Source organism: Schistocerca nitens, chromosome 7, assembly GCF_023898315.1.
Source record: "Schistocerca nitens isolate TAMUIC-IGC-003100 chromosome 7, iqSchNite1.1, whole genome shotgun sequence".
In the NCBI taxonomy this organism is placed as follows: domain Eukaryota; kingdom Metazoa; phylum Arthropoda; class Insecta; order Orthoptera; family Acrididae; genus Schistocerca; species Schistocerca nitens.
In genome coordinates this window covers 76,713,214-76,732,372 of record NC_064620.1, presented here as the reverse complement: position 1 = coordinate 76,732,372, position 19,159 = coordinate 76,713,214, and the positions used below count along the sequence as shown (strand labels likewise).

Below are 19,159 nucleotides of genomic sequence, written 5' to 3'. Positions count from 1 at the left end.
GGTGCTAGATTTGTTACTGGTAGGTTTGATCGTCACGCGAGTGTTACGGAAATGCTTCGGGAACTCGAGTGTGAGTCTCTAGAGGAAAGGAGGCGTCCTTTTCGTGAATCGCTACTACGGAAATTTAGAGACCTAGCAATTGAGGCTGACTACAATACAATTTTACTGCCGCCAACTTACATCTCGCGGAAAGACCACAAAGATAAGATAAGAGAGATTAGGGCTCGTAAAGAAATGAAATGATAATTAAATGGACACCCTAGCTGCAAACAGGCGTTGATGTACTTCATTGGGAACATGTTGAAAATGTGTGCCCCAACCGGTACTCGAACCCGGGATCTCCTGCTTACATGACAGACGCTCTATCCATCTGAGCCACCGCGGGCACAGAGGATAGTGCGTCTGCAGGGACGTATACCTTGCACGCTCCCCGTGAGATCCACATTCCCAACATGTCCACACCACTACATTCGTAGTGCGCCTAATACATGTTTGCCCATCATACTCATTACTCGTGGCAGATTAATCCACCAAGTCCCGTACGAGTTCGGGCATAGCGTGTGCGTTCGCACAAGAAGGTCAATGGCCGGGAAGCCGTATTTTAACTATATACGATGGTAGTATCTGTTCCCGAAAGAACAGTTACCGTGGATGACCATGCAGCTTTACTAGAAATGAAATGATAATTAAATGAACACCCTAGCTGCAAACAGGCGTTGATGTACTTCATTGGGGACATGTTGAAAATGTGTGCCCCGACCGGAACTCGAACCCGGGATCTCCTGCTTACATGGCAAACGCTCTATCCATCTGAGCCACCGCGGGCACAGAGGATAGTGCGTCTGCAGGGACGTATCCCTTGCACGCTCCCCGTGAGATCCACATTCCCAACATGTCCACACCACTACATTCGTAGTGCGCCTAATAGATGTTTGCCCATCATACTTATTACTTGTGGCAGATTAATCCACCAAGTCCCTGCAGACGCACTATCCTCTGTGCCCGCGGTGGCTCAGATGGATAGAGTGTCTGCCATGCAAGCAGGAGATCCCGGGTTCGAGTCCCGGTCGGGGCACACATTTTCAACATGTCCCCAATGAAGTACATCAACGCCTGTTTGCAGCTAGGGTGTCCATTTAATTATCATTTCGTTTCTAGTAAAGCTGCATGGTCATCCACGGTAACTGTTCTTTCGGGAACAGATACTGCCGTCATGTATGGCTCGTAAAGAGGCATATAGGCAGTCATTTTTCCCTCGTTCTGTTTGGGAGTGGAACAGGGAGAGAAGTTACTAGTTGTGGTGCGGGGTACCCTCCGCCACGCACCGTATGGTGGATTGCGGAGTATGTATGTAGATGTAGATGTAGATGTAGGAGGACTCAGTGCTTCCGTGTCATGATGAGTCATCGCTGTTATCCGTGCCACCACCACGGTACAATGTAACTGCTCACTGATTGACACCCGTTTATTCAACTCGTGTTGCAAGTGCAAGTCCAATTTGGCTCCTAAGTCCTGCTGGCCACCCGCCATGTAACTTCCAGCAACTAGGAGGCCTCTAGCAACTTGCTCCGTTACTTCCATTCATGTTACTTTATCAATCTCGTCTTTAAGATCTGCAGAGTAATTAATATCAAATTCTATGGGACTATCTATTGGATAGCATTCATTTTCATCAAGATGTGTTGATGCCGCTACATGAATGTTAATCCCTTCTATATGAAATACGTTCCGCACTAATGAGAGACCTGCCCTGGAGGCAATTGCAACCTGTGAGGGCACCCAGGTGGCGTTTAACAGCGCGTATCGATTCTGCGGCACTGCGGTCGCGGCACCTGAGTCCAGCCAGCACCCACCGCTGCCGCCGCAGGCCGCAGGTCCGGACGATGACCACTGCGGCCACACCACGTTAACGTACAGTCCCCCGTCACCTGCGAGTCCCAGTATCTGTGGTGAGCTCCAGTATTTTCCATCACCGAACAAAGAGCGGAGGAGATAAAAAGTTTAACTTGTCGGTGGTACTAGCTATGACCGTTTCCTTCTACGACCACCTATCCCACACATCTGAACCGTCAATTACGGCGGTTCACAAACAACAACTCAAGTACACATGTTATTCCAAAACGTCATCGTGGAAGTAGGGGCCAGGAGGTGCTGGTGAAATAACACACACTGCTAAAGATACCCTTTTATTTTAAAATTTTCTCAACAACACATTTTTAAGTCTGGCATTTATTTAAAAAAATAATTTCACAACAATTTCAAATAGCTTGACAATTTTCATTATGAGAAGGAGATTACCAGGTATGACATTAACAACTTGTCAACAATGGGATTTTAACACTATATATATATATATATATATATATATATATATATATATATATATATATATATATATATATAATGACAACAGTAAAAAACTCCTTTAAAAATAGCTCTATGTAAAGGATATTGCAAGGTTTGACGTTAACAACAAGAAGATTTTAAACTTGTTATATCAATAAGGGAACAATTCCAAAAAAAGACTAAGTAGCTAGCTTGTACTAAGCAAAAATAGCTGTCTCGCGCCAGTAACATACGAGGGCAGTTCAATAAGTAATGCAACACATTTTTTTTCTGAAACAGGGGTTGTTTTATTCAGCATTGAAATACACCAGGTTATTCCCCAATCTTTTAGCTACACAACACTATTTTTCAACGTAATCTCCATTCAATGCTACGGCCTTACGCCACCTTGAAATGAAGGCCTGTATGCCTGCACGGTACCATTCCACTGGTCGATGTCGGAGCCAACGTCGTACTGCATCAATAACTTCTTCATCATCCGCGTAGTGCCTCCCACGGATTGCGTCCTTCATTGGCCAAACATATGGAAATCCGACGGTGCGAGATCGGGGCTGTAGGGTGCATGAGGAAGAACAGTCCACTGAAGTTTTGTGAGCTCCTCTCGGGTGCGAAGACTGGTATGAGGTCTTGCGTTGTCATGAAGAAGGAGAAGTTGGTTCTGATTTTTGTGCCTGCGAACACGCTGAAGTCGTTTCTTCAATTTCTGAAGAGTAGCGCAATACACTTCAGAGGTGATCGTTTGACCATGGAGAAGGACATCGAACAGAATAACCCCTTCAGCGTCCCAGAAGACTGTAACCATGACTTTACCGGCTGAGGGTATGGCTTTAAACTTTCTCTTGGTAGGGGAGTGGGTGTGGCGCCACTCCATTGATTGCCGTTTTGTTTCAGGTTCGAAGTGATGAACCCATGTTTCATCGCCTGTAACAATCTTTGACAAGAAATTGTCACCCTCAGCCACATGACGAGCAAGCAATTCCGCACAGATGGTTCTCCTTTGCTCTTTATGGTGTTCGGTTAGACAACGAGGGACCCAGCGGGAACAAACCTTTGAATGTCCCAACTGGTGAACAATTGTGACGGCACTACCAACAGAGATGTCAAGTTGAGCACTGAGTTGTTTGATGGTGATCCGTCGATCATCTCGAACGAGTGTGTTCGCACGCTCCGCCATTGCAGGAGTCACAGCTGTGCACGGCCGGCCCGCACGCGGGAGATCAGACAGTCTTGCTTGACCTTGCGGCGATGATGACACACGCTTTGCCCAACGACTCACCATGCTTTTGTCCACTGCCAGATCACCGTAGACATTCTGCAAGCTCCTATGAATATCTGAGATGCCCTGGTTTTCCGCCAAAAGAAACTCGATCACTGCCCGTTGTTTGCAACGCACATCCGTTACAGACGCCATTTTAACAGCTCCGTACAGCGCTTCCACCTGTCGAAAGTCAATGAGACTATACGAGACGAAGCGGGAATGTTTGAAAATATTCCACAAGAAATTTCCGGTTTTTTCAACCAAAATTGGCCGAGAAAAAAAATGTGTTGCATTACTTATTGAACTGCCCTCGTAACTTATATTTGTTACAAGATAAGTGTGAGTAAGCCAGCACACAAACCTTCACATTAAAGGGAGTTCCCAAAAAAAAATTCCTTAGCTCGATGAGGGAGTAACACGTGTAACGGGGCCCAAATCACAATAGGTGGAATAGTTACTGGTGGTCTACAGGGCCATAGCAGATCAGCCCCAAAACTTCCATTACAAGCCGCCACCTCCCTGAGTTACTCAAAACCAGATGATGTAGCAAGGGCGGTGCCTGCACAGACTCCGAACCATAGAGACCCATTACACCGACTCTAAATCACCCAATCGAGATATGAATGAAGACGGCCCGACCAAGAAGCAGTTACCACATTCCCGCGAACAGGCAAACGAAAACCGTGGTGAGACGACCCCAACAAAACCACTGGTGAAGAAACGCATTCACTTTTCAAGAACTTGAAAACCTTCTCTTACAGATATTGTAGTGTCGGCAGACTTGCCAACACTACGCACACTAATTGAAAGAGGCGGTCAAGATGCACGCGCTAACTCACGAAGGATGGAGTGAGGTCTGAAACAGGATACGTAATGAATGTTATAAAGAAAAGTACGTAGCTCCTTGAATACTTAACTTTTAATCCATCATTGTATACATCGTTCTTGATGAGCCATCTGGAGATTGTGGCGATACAAGTGAGATTCCTTAGATACATGCAATGTTACAAATGGCGCCTTGCTAGGTCGTAGCCATGTACTTAGCTGAAGGCTATTCTAACTGTCTCTCGGCAAATGAGAGAAAGGCTTCGTCGGTGTAGTCGCTAGCAACGTCGTCGTACAACTGGGGCGAGTGCTAGTCCGTCTCTCGAGACCTGCCGTGTGGTGGCGCTCGGTCTGCGATCCTGACAGTGGCGACACGCGGGTCCGACATGTACTAATGGACCGCGGCCGATTTAAGCTACCACCTAGCAAGTGTGGTGTCTGGCGGTGACACCACAGATATGTATAACTAACTCTGTCACATAAAAAGAGTACTCAACTTCTCACGCTCCACCACAGCGCCGGGAACACGTTGCACTTCCTTACGCTCGTCAGAGCCAACCGCTGCCAGTGGTTTCAACGGCCGATAAGAAGACATACGGTCCCTCTCGCTGATCTCCTGCACCACGGCTTCTAAGCTTCATAAGCCACGTACACGCGGGTAAGGCAGACTTAGCCACTGACAGCCAAGAGGTCGGCCAAAGCACGTGGCGAGCAGTTGACGACCCCCAACAGCAGGGCCCCGCTCCCGCCACCACCTCTGTCGGCCACAGCCCAGTACGTACTCCTCGATCGTCACGCGACCGTGCACTTGCTCCTCCTCCCGCCAGAGGGCGGTAGCGATCCAAACAGCAACAATTGTTTAAGTCGTAAAAAACTGTCTTTGCCTGCTGACAATGGTTAGTGAATCATTACTCTTGTCGTGTCGCACGTACATTGGGAGTAATACGAGGGGTTGCTGGAAAGGAATGCCTCCGAATTTTTAATCCTGTTCTCAATATTGGTTGAGGTATTACTTGTCATATTACTAGGTAACTTCACCGCATCGTTGACGAAAGTTTCAAACCCTCTGTCACTAGACAGCTCCGAAGTGTAGCGTCTGACATGACGGCGCGTAACGTTAACACACTGCCGGAAAACAATTGGTCACTTGGAAAGTTGACGTCACTTCGATCCTATGATGGCATGTGCTACCTTAGGGGTACCAGATGTGCTGATAATGGTTTCAGCGTCGTCCACCATAGTGTAGTGTCATTGCTGCCAGAGTGCCATCGGTGTCTGCCGTTTAATGGGGAATGTTCACAGCCAGAAGCTCAGTGTGGTGCAAGCAGGTAATCATCCCACGGAGACGCATTCGTGTTTCCTACAGCCAACAGAGCGAGTGTGCAATGGGACGAATTGTGGCCTTCCGACTGGCGGGATGGTCCTTTCGGAGAACTGCCATGCAACTCGAACGAGCTGCGTCAGTCGTGCAACGCTGCTGTTATCTGTGGTCACGTGAACGTTCTCACACCAGCAGGCAAAGTTCTAGACATTCACGCAGCAGTGTCAGATCGTACAGCTACCACAGCACAGGTAAGAGGGCTTGTGAGCCCAGGCGTGTCAACACGAACTGCTGTGAGCCGATTATAGCAGTGGGGCCACGGGTAGGTACACCTCTAGCCCGTTTTCCAGTCACGCCACAGCATCGACGTGCACCGCTCGACTGGTGCCGTCAGTGGATCACATGGAAGATGGACTGGCACGCAGTGGTCTTCAGTGACCAATACAGATTCTCCCTGCACGCAAGTGATAATCCTTGGCACGTACGACGTAGACGTACTCATAGAGTGCAATCATAGAGTGCATTCGTCCAAGACACTTTGCCGGCTACCCAGGTTTTATTGTCTGTGTGCGATAAGCCACATCTTTCCTTTACCTTTGGTGTTTCTGGAGCGGCTGATAACTAGTGTTCGGTACGGACAGAATATTGTCGACGTTTTCGCTACAACATTAAGTTGTTAAGTTTTACCAACACCAGCTCCTTCTGTTCACGTGCTACCCTGCTAGCGCAGAAAAGATGGTTTTCCCCTGCACTCTAGTTTCAATGTAGCCGTCTATTAGACCGTTTAATCATCTGTTCTCCAGTTTCATTCAATGTACGTATGGCTCTATGCTGTGCTTCACCTGGTGCCTGTGACTACTTCAAGGTAGTTTTCAACAGTGAAAAATCCAGGATGGAATGAACCAGTATTATGAAAAGGGAAGTTCTCACTCACCATATAGCGGAGATGCTGAGTCGCAGATAGGCACAACAAAAAGGCTGTCACAAGTAAAGCTTTCGACCCGTAAGACCTTTGTCAAAAACAGACGACAGACACACACACATACACACATACACACACACACACGCAAAACGCAACTCACACACACATGACTGCAGTCTCAGGCGACTGTAGCCACACTGCCACTGGTAGTTATGTGTGTGTGTGTGTGCGTGTGTGTGTGTGTGTCTATGTTTGGCGTCTATTGTTATCGAAGGCCTTATGGAAAGCTTTACTTGTGACAGGCTTTTTGTTGTGCCTATCTGCCAAAAAATGGTCCAAATGGCTCTGAGTACTATGGGACTTAACTTCTGAGGTCATCAGTCCCCTAGAACTTACAACTACTTAAACCTAAGTAACCTAAGCACATAAGACACATCCATGCCCGAGGCAGGATTCGAACCTGCGACCATAGCAGTCACGCGGTTCCGGACTGAAGCGCCTAGAACCGCACGGCTACCGCGGCCGGCGCCTATCTGCGAATCAGCATCTCCGCCACAAGGTAATTTCGCTACCGAGACTGCCTTTTTATGTAACGTTAATTAAGTTTGTTTTATTTAAAAATCTTTAAAAATTTTCACATAACAAATCGGAGGGACTGCTGTGCGGCACTCTCTCGTACTAGAATCTGCCCAGACGGTCGGCGGCGTTTCCAGAAGCGTTTTGATGTGTGTGTTTCGATGTAGCAGGACGGAACTGCATGCATCTCCAGACTGCGGTCGGTCTAATTACTCGAGCATTGTTGCCATTATGTCTGAAGTTTCAGAATGAAGGAGTTAGTTATGTGTTGTGGCATACAGGTTTCCTCTAAATCAAAGTCGTGTATGAACTGGTTTTAGAAGCAGTAACAAGCTGAATAATAACTAATACATTTTGCGACCCATCATTGTTATCAATTAAATGCTTTATAGTTCGTCTTTTTTCTGTTTTCCATCTTTCCCTTAGTTGCTATAAATCCTTTGGGATATGTTCCGTCTATGCAACAAACTGAAGGCAGTTTGTTTATTACCATATGCATTTCGCTTCTTTTATTTGGGACGCATCTTCAGTGGTCTGTAGTACATGTTTCTTTCTATACATACAATAAACATATTACGTGTAATACAGTATGTGCTATGTTACAATTTTTCGTGTCTTGATCTAGTTTTTTGGTTAGAATCAACATTTGTAGCACAAATTTCATATGTGAAATTATCGTTCGGTCTTACTTACGATTTCCAGCGCTGTTAAACTCATGCGTATGGTCCTGGTGATGTATTCGTTAGCTTCGATGTTTCAGCTGGCTGATTTCTGGCGTTCTTTCTCCCACATTTGTCACGTCGCACGTATCACTTGCATTTTCTATTTTGTGATCATGATATGTGTGTTTTCAGTGTGTAGTGTTGCCAGCTGTTGTTGTGTTATTATCTGTCGTCTTTTGTTTGTTTTGTGTGTGTGGTTTGATCTTTTTCATTTGTTGCGAGTGTGTGCGTGTGTGTGTGTGTGTGTGTGTGTGTGTGTGTGTGTGTGTGTATGTGGGGTTGTATGTGTGTGTGTGTGTGTGTGTGTGTGTGTGTGTGTGTGTGTGGAGGGGACGGGTGGACGGAGAGAGGCAGAGACAGGGGGGAGACAGAGAGATAGAGAGATGGAAGGAGGGAGATTGATTAATTATTTATCCTGGTTCCATTTCAGATTGTTATTATTTTGGTGGCTAGCATGATCAGAGAGTTATTGTTTATATTTATTTGGTTGCTATCTTCTTTTTACTGCAATCGCTCTTTGTATGTGAAAGTTTTATAGTAATGCCAGGAGCTTTCTGTTGTGATTATTCACTCTGATAACTGTCACCTTCCATGTTGTATGGTTCTTATCCACGTTTTATCAGGTGTTCGGCGAAGGTATTTCCAGCTTCTTATATGTTCTTTATATCTAGTTTTGTAGTTCCTGCTTGTCATCCATGGATATACTGATTTACATGCTTGGCAGTCTAGCTGGTATATACCTGCTCCTTGGTATTTATCTGGTTTGTCTGTTTTTTGTAAATGTGAATGGAGTGTGTTTCTGGTTCTGTAAACTATGTGTAATCCCTGTTTCTCTAGCATATTTGCTGTTTTGTTTGTTACACACACGGAAACAAACACCAGTAACAATCAGGACATGAATAACAGAAGAAAATGGTACACTCTTTCATACAAACACAAAGCGACACACCATTTGCATGAATACACCTTCGAGACGGTGGACAAGTGAGCGTTGCACAGATTGTTGTGTTCCCTCAGACACTGCCACAAATGCAGTGGTAATACTTTGTTGCATATCCTCTGGTGTAGTTGGGAGTTGGTGGTACACATTCTCTTTCATTGTGCCCCAGAGAAAGCAGTTTAACGGCGTCACGTTTGAGGACCTGGCTGGCCATCTCACAGCACCTTCCCATCTACATCTACATCTACATCCATACTCTGCAAGCCACCTGACGGTGTGTGGCGGAGGGTACCCTGAGTACCTCTATCGGTTCTCCTTCTATTCCAGTCTCGTATTGTTCGTGGAAAGAAGGATTGTCTGTATGCTTCTGTGTGGGCTCTAATCTCTCTGATTTTATCCTCATGGTCTCTTCGCGAGATATACGTGGGAGGGAGCAATATACTGCTTGACTCTTCGGTGAAGGTATGTTCTCGAAACTTTAACAAAAGCCCGTACCGAGTTACTGAGCGTCTCTCCTGCAGAGTCTTACACTGGAGTTTATCTATCATCTCCGTAACGCTTTCGCGATTATTAAATGATCCTGTAACGAAGCGCGCTGCTCTCTGTTGGATCTTCTCTATCTCTTCTATCAATCCTATCTGGTACGGATCCCACACTGTTGAGCAGTATTCAAGCAGTGGGCGAACAAGCGTACTGTAACCTACTTTCTTTGTTTTCGGATTGCATTTCCTTAGGATTCTTCCAATGAATCTCAGTCTGGCATCTGCTTCACCGACGATCAACTTTATATGATTATTCCATTTTAAATCACTCCTAATGCGTACTCCCAGATAATTTATGGAATTAACTGCTTCCAGTTGCTGACCTGCTATTTTGTAGTTAAATGATAAGGGAACTATCTTTCTATGTATTCGCAGCACATTACACTTGTCTACATTGAGATTCAATTGCCATTCCCTGCACCATGCTTCTATTCGCTGCAGATCCTCCTGCATTTCAGTACAATTTTCCATTGTTACAACCTCTACACATACTATAATATCATCCGCAAAAAGCCTCAGTGAACTCCCGATGTTATCCACAAGGTCATTTATGTATATTGTGAATAGCAACGGTCCTGCGACACTCCCCTGCGGCACACCTGAAATCACTCTTACTTCGGAAGACATCTCTCCATTGAGAATGACATGTTGCGTTCTGTTATCTAGGAACTCTTCAATCCAATCACACAATTGGTCTGATAGTCCATATGCTCTTACTTTGTTCATTAAATGACTGTGGGGAACTGTACCGAACGCCTTGCGGAAGTGAAGAAACACGGTATCTACCTGTGAACCCACCTATCCAACTATTTGGAAACATTGCATCCACAACTTCAATGGAAATACGTGCGTAGTGTATGGGGCATACATTATGCTGGAACCACTTTGATGGAGCCGCGCGTGGTAGGCGTTCGGTCTGAAGGGCCTTGCCATGGTTCTCGCGGCTCCCCCCCGTCCGAGGCTCGAGTCCTCCCTTGGGCATGAGTGTGTGTGTGTGTGTTGTCCTTAGCGTAAATTAGTTTACGTTAGATTAAGTAATGTATAATACTAGGGACCGATGTCCTCAGCAGTTTGGTCCCATAGAACTTACCAGAAAAAAAAGAAAGAAAAAAAAGAAATTGATGGACGCGTTTTCAGTCCCATGTTCTCCATGAGAAGGTGTGGACTGTTTTCAGAAATGATGCATATCGCCGTCCGGTTATGTTCCCTTATAAATATAGGGATGTGCAGTATTAACATCTACTGCAGCACAGTGCTTAAAATTATTAGGTGCCATACTCTGAGGACGGAGGGCGTTGCGTGATTGCCAACTGTAGCCGACCTGATCAGAGTCAGACGTTAGGACACCTCTGTCTTGGTGCTGTCCTAGCGGGACTCGGCTGAATAGCTGCGAACAAGTACAGGATAATGGACGGAGGTCATTACATCTCTAGCGCGCCATGTGGGAGTTTGGGCCGACTATGTGGCGTGCATGGATGGCCGAGGCGGTTAAGGCAATCGTTGTAGAGAAGTGGAGTTTCCAAATTCGAGTACAGATCCATAACAAATTTTCACATGTCACCGCTGCATTTGTGGCAATGCACTTACGCAGCTGAGAGCTAAAAATTTCTGTATCATGATATGCCACAATCTTATGAATGCAAGACTGTTGTCTTCCCACAGCATCATCTCGCACAGTTATGATTACGACACACAGAGTTATGTTATCATGTTATAAACTTGATGCAGAAGGCTTACTGCATCAGTCAGACATAGGGTATCCTGGTCCGGAAACGACCGTGTCGAAAGTTATAAGCGAAAACTTTCCCTTATCTTTGACAATGGACGTCTTCTACCTTGTGTCCTTTGATTACCATTTTTTTGGCAGCAGGTAATATGGAGCAAAACAAGAAAATAATCTCCAGTAAACATGGGCTCTAAGGTGCGTACCTTAAGAGCTATGAGGACTTGCTCTTCTTTGCTATAGTAAAACACGTCTAGTCTACTGAAAAAATGCCCATATGTCTTAAGGTATGCAGTTTAGGACCCATGTTTACTAGAACTCCTTTTCCTACACTTCCTCCTCCCAAAATATGGAAAGCCACAAGCTTACAGTAGAACAGGTCCGTTGTCAGAGGTTACGCTTATAATTTTCGACTCAGTTGTATCCAGACGAGAGCCCCTTACCTCAAATTGATACATCATGCCTGAAACATTGCAAGATAATCAAGGATTCACTCTGTATGGCAGTAGCGGGCAGCTGTTTCTTCTCAGTATGCACTGGAAGATATCATTTGAGCACACTGCAAATGCAGGGTATTCGGCAGTCTTTGCATTAAAGTTTGTGGGTGATAGAATCCGCCATGGGTAACTGCTTTGTTAGAGGCAAGAAGTTTGCTGACACTTCCTGTAAGAGCTAGGCGTCTTTTTAACGCTAGTTATGCCCCTCAGCGTTGACAAGGCGCAGGCATTCCTCTGCATGTGTATGTGACTTGTGTTGCATACAATCTTGCCGTCTCCTCCGTGTGAAAGGGGGAACGCTAAAATTCCTGATTCGCTTCTGAAATATATTTCTTCGCTTTGAGGCTTTCGCTCTTGAGGTTCCTTGATGGAAATCGCTGTATCAATTTACTGGACTGGGTCTGTGCAGGTGCAGCAGGCCTGGTTAGTAGACCCCACTAGTTCGGGCCTATCAGGAGCCTTACAAATAAGGAAAGACACCTATCAGCACACATTTTGTCTCAAACAGAAATTGTTCCTCATGCGGTGATCCACCACTCTTAAAGATTCTGAAACACTCTGTATGCAAGCTCTCAAGTTTCTTGCTCTCTGTGTCATTGACAATGTCTTTGTAGATGAAACATTGCTGGACTCCACAAGTGAGTGCAATAAATAGGTCGTCGCCTTTTCTGAGGGACCATTCTAGCTGCTTATGGAAAGAATGGATGTCAGCACACAGGTTTTAATCACAGTCCTCCCAAATACAGGCTTGTACTAAATACGAGCCAGAACTAGTTCGGGGGCTGTTTCAGTTTGTTCGCTAAGTTCAAATAAAATGTTTGTAAAATCGCCACAGAGGCAGCTCCCCCCTATCCACTCCACCCCCCCCCCACCACCATGAATCGACCAGGACTATGGCTGATGACTTCTAGGTGGCTAGGAGGCCACGAGGGCGCGCCTCCCGCAGCCGTACCGCACACAGCTTGCAGCCCATAATCTGAAGTCCCTGGCCGCACACCAGTTTCCCGCACTGGTGAAGTTTCCCAAGTCCCACGGCTGCTACGCCACGGCTGCAGACCGCTATGGAAGTCGATGAGTCAGTCAGCGGAGGACAGGTAGTCAACCGATCTTCATCACCAAGGGCGGGTTGTGGTTTCTCTGAAACTCAAAACCCCATCACTCTCTCCAATTCAAGACGAAAACAGAATGGCGGCACGACTAAACGCTTTCAGCCCCTAAGCTCGATTCTTTAGGATACGTCCGTTCTGCGGTCTAGCTAAATCAGCATCGCTGACGAGACGGTTTGTGCAGGTATTTTCGGAAGTTCGTAAGCTGTGCGCAAGTGCGGGTACACAGCTGTGTATTGTGATAGCTACCAGAAGGGATGGAGCTCGCGAGGTGCTGTAGTCTGGCTACCTGCGTCGACGTTGTAACATGTGAGTTCGCAGGTCCAGCGCGGTGCGAGCAAGAAAAGTGCTACTATCGCCGCAGACAAGGCCGTAAAGCGCATAGTACAACGACCCACGCATGGCCAAGGGAAGATGGTCACCGCATCAAGCCGAGGGCCGCGGACTTACCGACCGTCTCTGCTGCGCCGTAACTAGTGAGGATCTGTCAGGTCGCCTCTTTCCTGCACAGGCAACTGTGTTACCAAGGTGTCACATTTTCTGCTGTTTGACTTGACTGTTAGCCTAAACAAGTTTAAGTGGCGCAGTGCATACTGTGCCTAGAAGAATTTGGCCTGCCGTTGTGGCCGAGCGGTTCTAGACGCTTCAATCTGGAACCGCGCGACCACTACGGTCGCAGGTTCGAATCCTGCCTCGGGCATGGATGTGTGTGATGTCCTTAGGTTAGCTAGGTTTCAGTAGTTCTAAGTTCTAGGGGACGGACGGCTTCAGATGTTAAGTCCCATAGTGCTCAGAGCCTTTTTTGAACAGTTTGGTAGGGTGTGTGGTTACATGTAGTGTCATTCAAGTTAATATGCTCCAGAAAGCCTGGCTTACGCCCCTAAGGCTCTGAACTGTTGACTTGTCACCTGTTCCTTGATAATTTGGCTAGTCATTATGGCCGTGATTTACTTCAGTGCCATATTAGTGAAAATTCTGTTGTAAATCATGTGTAAGTTTATTGTGTTGCTCAGCCGTGTATCGACTCGTGCTACACCTTGTGTAGCCTTTTCTTCCCCTGACATGTTTGTTTGAAATGTTGTCTGTCATTAAGTGGCTGCTTGGTTGTCTTTTCGCGATGCTATCGATATCTGCGTTTTTGCTTCCGGGAAACTGCTATGGAGGAAGTGAGATCTTTGACCGGTGGTAACTTCGTGTGGCGGCGCAGATGTAGGGGCGTGCGCTCAGAGAGAGTTTGGTGGGCACGGGAGGGCAGTGTGGCTCTCCAGCGCGAAGCAGGTGTCGTCGGTTGAACCGAGTCGCCTCGTGATGTATGTCAGTTGTGTGTAACGAGCGGGTCGAGTTGACGGAAGAGCTCCCCGCGTGTTGGTTGTATACAGAATTGCCCTACGAGTAGTTGCCGTTCATTTCGCCTTGGTGGGACGTTAACAAGCTTCTTTAAATCCTCAGATTCAACACTGTAGTTGAAAAGGAGACACGTAACCTGAAGGAGCAGTCACTACCCGTCCACGTTGCAGAGAAGACGTGAACTCCGGTGACAGAGCGTGTTGTCGCTTGACCGTGGCGTGTTGGATACGCTGGCAACGCGTGCGAGGTCGAATGTATGGATCCTTGCCATCGGAGGTCGTGTACTGCCTGTCCGAGCATAATTGCAAGTTAAGTTCGTGGAAGGGTTAATCATTAAGTAATAATTTGTGTAACCAGCGTCTCTTCTGCATGGTGGCCTCCGGCGACCGGGTTTCCTGTCCCTGGCACCGGTGTAATTGAAGACAGTGATCTTTCTCCTCCTCTCGTTACTGTCCGATGGGAGGTGTAGTTTTGGCAGTTTAATTGTTTCGCTATTTTGTAGTGCGTTATGAGTAAATTCATGCTTCTTGTTGGTTGATCGTGTGGTCGCTCATTCAGGACTGTGTGGTGTAATGTTTCCTTGCATGAGGTTAGCTCTAATTCTGTCAGCAAGTTCAGCCATCTTATAACAACTTTTCGCTGGCTAAGAGTCGGTGCAGTGACCAGCCTGAGAGTGGCAATTGTGTTTACGGGTGTATTTAAATTGGTCAGTATTCTGTCTAGCCTGAGCATCCCTGAGTGGGTGATTTGTGGCTGCCTTACACGGGTCCGTCATATCTATTATGTTCTAATGATATTCCAGGACACTTTTGTTTAAGATTTATTTAAATTCCTCCAAGTTTGTAAATACTTTTATTGCCATTAATCGTGTGTTTGTTGAGACCTGTTTAATTTTTTTAATGGCGGTGTTGGAAGCTTCACTACCTCACCGTACTTTATTAACAAAGTTCTGTATTTACTTTAGTAGCCTGTTTACTGATGTTCTTTAAATTTTTTAAAATTGTTGTATTGCTATAAATTACTTGATTGCCGTTAGCGGCGTGTTTTAGAAGGTTGTTTATTGCCGTACTGCTAGCTTCTGTGTTTTTTTAAAAAAAATTATTGTTGTATTGCTATAAATTACTTGATTGCCGTCGGTGGCGTGTTTAAAAGGCTGTTTATTGCCGTACTGCTGGTTTCTGTAAGATACGAATAAAACATTTGTGAAAATCTCAACTCGACAGTAAAATACTAGAAATTTGGCCCCGTTTCCCAACTTGTGGTGTGGCTTGTAGTAACCGTAACCACTGTGTGTGTCAGTTCCTTTCCCTGTTACAGTGGTCTGCTTGCATATTGTGTATCATATTGCATATTGTGCTCATCTAAGGGAGTGGCACACGGGTATATTTTACCTGGGTGCTGCTTACGAAGATTGACTTCGGCCTAGTACTTCATGAGCAAGTGCCGCTCAACGCTTGTCTGCCCGGCGGAGTAAAACGGGCAGTTACCTTTTGAACCATTTCCTTTTCTTAATTATTATTTAATGTAATGTTGTGCGTGTAAGCTTGAGTCTATAGTAATTGCAAGGTCTGGCCAGATTATCATCAGTTGTATTCTGAATAACTTGGGGATTGATTTGGTTCTTAAGGTTTTTCATCAACATTTATAACTGCTACTCATCTCCAACTGAAGTAGCTGAACCCTTTTACTGCCTCGTGGTTTTGCTAGTTGTCTAAGCTTTATTTTGGTGTAACTGTCTAGAAATATTTACTGGGGATAGCGTGTTACTAGAAATTATAGCGGTGGCTGGTTACTTGATGTTTTGGCGTTTAGAAGTTTCTTTAAAATTTTAAATGCCACTTGCCACTAAATGAAGTCATCTTAAAATTGTGATTCACGTTTTAAAGATCGTTTATTAACTCATGTGTTTCTTCAAATTACCTTTTTTTATTACGGCAAATGCTAACTGGGAAAGGGCAAAGACCCATGCTTTTTAAGGGATTTTGTGTCAATTTTTACTATATATTGGAGTTAGGTTGTTCAAATACCAATATGTGCAAATATTTTCATATTGTCATTCAGTATATGGTTTAAGGTAAACTGTCAGTGGCTTACTATCTACTGATCCTCGCATCCAAACCATCCTTCTCAACCGCACTTTATAACCTTTATACACATTCTTTACACTCTTATAGCTACACTTCTTACGTAGTCGTACTAGTGGGGGACGAGTAAGTTTGCCCCTTGCTACCTGTCCTGTTAGCTCGCTCTGCACTGAGCGCGGTTTGCTAAGCTCCGTTAAATCTGCAACGTGTGAGTTTCACGGTAGCTCGCAAGTGTCCGAGTTACAAGATATTGCTTCAGTCTTTATCGCACCTTGTTAGCTGATCCAAGCACTCAGACGTTGTCTTGTGCTACAAAATCCCGTCTGACGTAATGTCTGTCGCAATGTCAACAATACCACCAGTGGCTTACTTGATTAGCGGACCGGCCTGCACTGCCTGGCCACGGTAGGGATGAAACATTAGAAAGTCATTGTTCGCACGTCGAACTTTTCCGGGGAGCAGCACTGCATTCACTGTTGTTGCTATGCAGCGTTACACGTTACACCTAAGGTTGTTGAAATGTGAGGCACATAGGTCTTCAAGAACTCATACAAATAAATGACTACGTAGCGCAGGAGAGGCGATTTTGTGGGTAAGTCGGATAACGAGAAATCCATATGCCTCGTTAGACTGAACTACTATTGGGGCACTCACTGTTAACAGATGTTCATTCTCTTGAAGTAGTATTACATACAGTTGAAAATAGAAATGAAGCACACTCACACACAATAACATCAAAAGAAATGGCTTAATATACAAAAAACGCACTTGAAAATGGGAATTATTTCTCGAAACGCGTCGTACGAAAAGTAAAATAATGACTATTGTTTCTACAGTCGCAGGCTTTCAAAAACCATTTATAATGGATCAAACCAGATTGTCAGTGCCAAGCCAGGCAATGAAAGCTATATATAAATACAAAAAACTCAAAATTAGAGTACTAAAAACAATTGCACACATAAGATTCAACAAGCAATGTCAACAACTAGGCATAATTCCGAAATATATGAAAGTGCAAATATGTTCTAGCAGCAGCATAACAAAACTTATAACGCACAAAGCAGAAAAACTCTTGCTGAAAACCGAAATAAGGCAGTTACACAATAAGAAGGACTTACTAAACAGAAAGCTAATAAACATGCAGATAGAAGCAGCAAGCAACATGGAACCCACAGTTTATGAAAGTATTTACACGCACATTCAAAACATAGCCGACAAGGAGTACTTGACCATTTGCAACACACATAACAAGAAACTACACACCTTGACATCCAAACAAGATAAAACACGCAGCCTTGAGATAACTGACAAAAGCACACACACATTTTACAGTAGACTGGTGAACAACACAGACATAAAGTTCAACCAAAGAGAAAACAATCTACTCCAAAAAGGACTGAAATACAATGTAAAACCTAACCTCAACAACCATACACTGAAACAGGTTATAGGGTCAACTAAAAGTGCAGCAGATGGTGCAAAATTAAATTCAAATACAAAAGCAGCAACAGGTCACAGAGTAAGCAAGTTTCTTGAGAAATAAATGAATAAAGATAAGTTTAGATCTAAATATACAATAAATGATACAAAAACTTTAAAATCTATAAATGATAAACTGAAAAACAACCAATCAATAGTTGTAAAGTCAGACACAAGCAATACATTAGTTGTCATGAAAGAAAAAGAATACATAGACAAAACAAACGAATTTTTTGCTGCTAATAATATTCAGCATATTGAAAAAGACCTAACCAAACCATTTCAAAGTAAAATTAAGGAACAATTAAAAAACACACATTTCCTGTTGACAGAAACTGAAAAGAAATACCTTATATGCATGAATCCAAAAGCACCACGACTAAGAGCACAGCCAAAAATACACAAAGATGGAAACCCGATACCTCCTGTGGTCAGCTCTATAAATAGCCCAGCATCCAAACTGTCACAAAAACTGATTAACATACTGGTGAAAAATTATACATATGAAACAACTTATTCCATAAAAAACAGCATGATTCTAGCTAAAGAACTAAGTACCAGAAAGCTCCCCCAAGATGCACACTTTATATCACTCGACATCACCATCCTTTACTCAAATATACCCATAAAAGAAGCTCTAACAGTAATACAAAAGAACCTTATCCAACACAAGAAACTTTCATACACAGAGATTGTCGAATTTATGGAACTCCTTCAGCTACCCCTAAGTTACAACTCCTCTACCTTTAATGACAACATTTATAAACAACCAGATGGCCTAGCAATTGGATCATGTACATCCGGTTCCATAGCTGACATATACATAAATCACTTAGAACAAAAATTATTTGACAGCCAAGAACCTTGCCTAAAGAAAATAGAATTTTATAGGAGATATGTAGATGACACACTAGTGTTAGTGAAAGGGGATACCAAAGACATCACAGACATTCTAAATCATTTCAATAATCTAAATGCGAAAATCAGATTACAAGTGGAACATGAGCAAAATAAAAGCATCAAATTTCTGGACTGAATATTACAAGACACAACAATACACGCACATTCAAAATTTATAGGAAAAACACAATGTCTGACACCACAATCCCTGCAACCTCATGTCACCCAAATATCCATAAACAGGCAGCATACAGGTCAATGATGCATAGGGCAACAAAAATACCATTGAACAAAGGAAATATGTAACAAGAAATAAACACAGTGAAACAGATTGCAGTTGCCAATGGTCACAATGCTCCCATGGTTGATACAGTCTTAGACAAAGTGAAGAAAAACCCAGTTGCAAACTGCACCACAGAAGAAAAAGAGAAAAACATATGTATATCTAGTATTCCATAATAGGCAATGTATCACAGAAGATTGTAAATATTTTCAAAAATGACAAAGTAAAAATTGGGTTTTCTACATCTAATAAACTACAGCAAAAACTAATACATAATATAAAGTGTAA

The 19,159-nt window shown here is 44.3% G+C and overlaps 1 non-coding gene across 1 annotated transcript; it reads left to right on the top strand.

Moving 5' to 3' along the window:
- The first annotated feature begins 1,000 nt into the window (after positions 1-1,000).
- On the top strand, positions 1,001-1,075 carry Trnaa-ugc (transfer RNA alanine (anticodon UGC)). The gene has a single exon. It is a non-coding gene; the product is annotated as a tRNA-Ala (tRNA).
- The last annotated feature ends 18,084 nt before the right edge of the window (positions 1,076-19,159 follow it).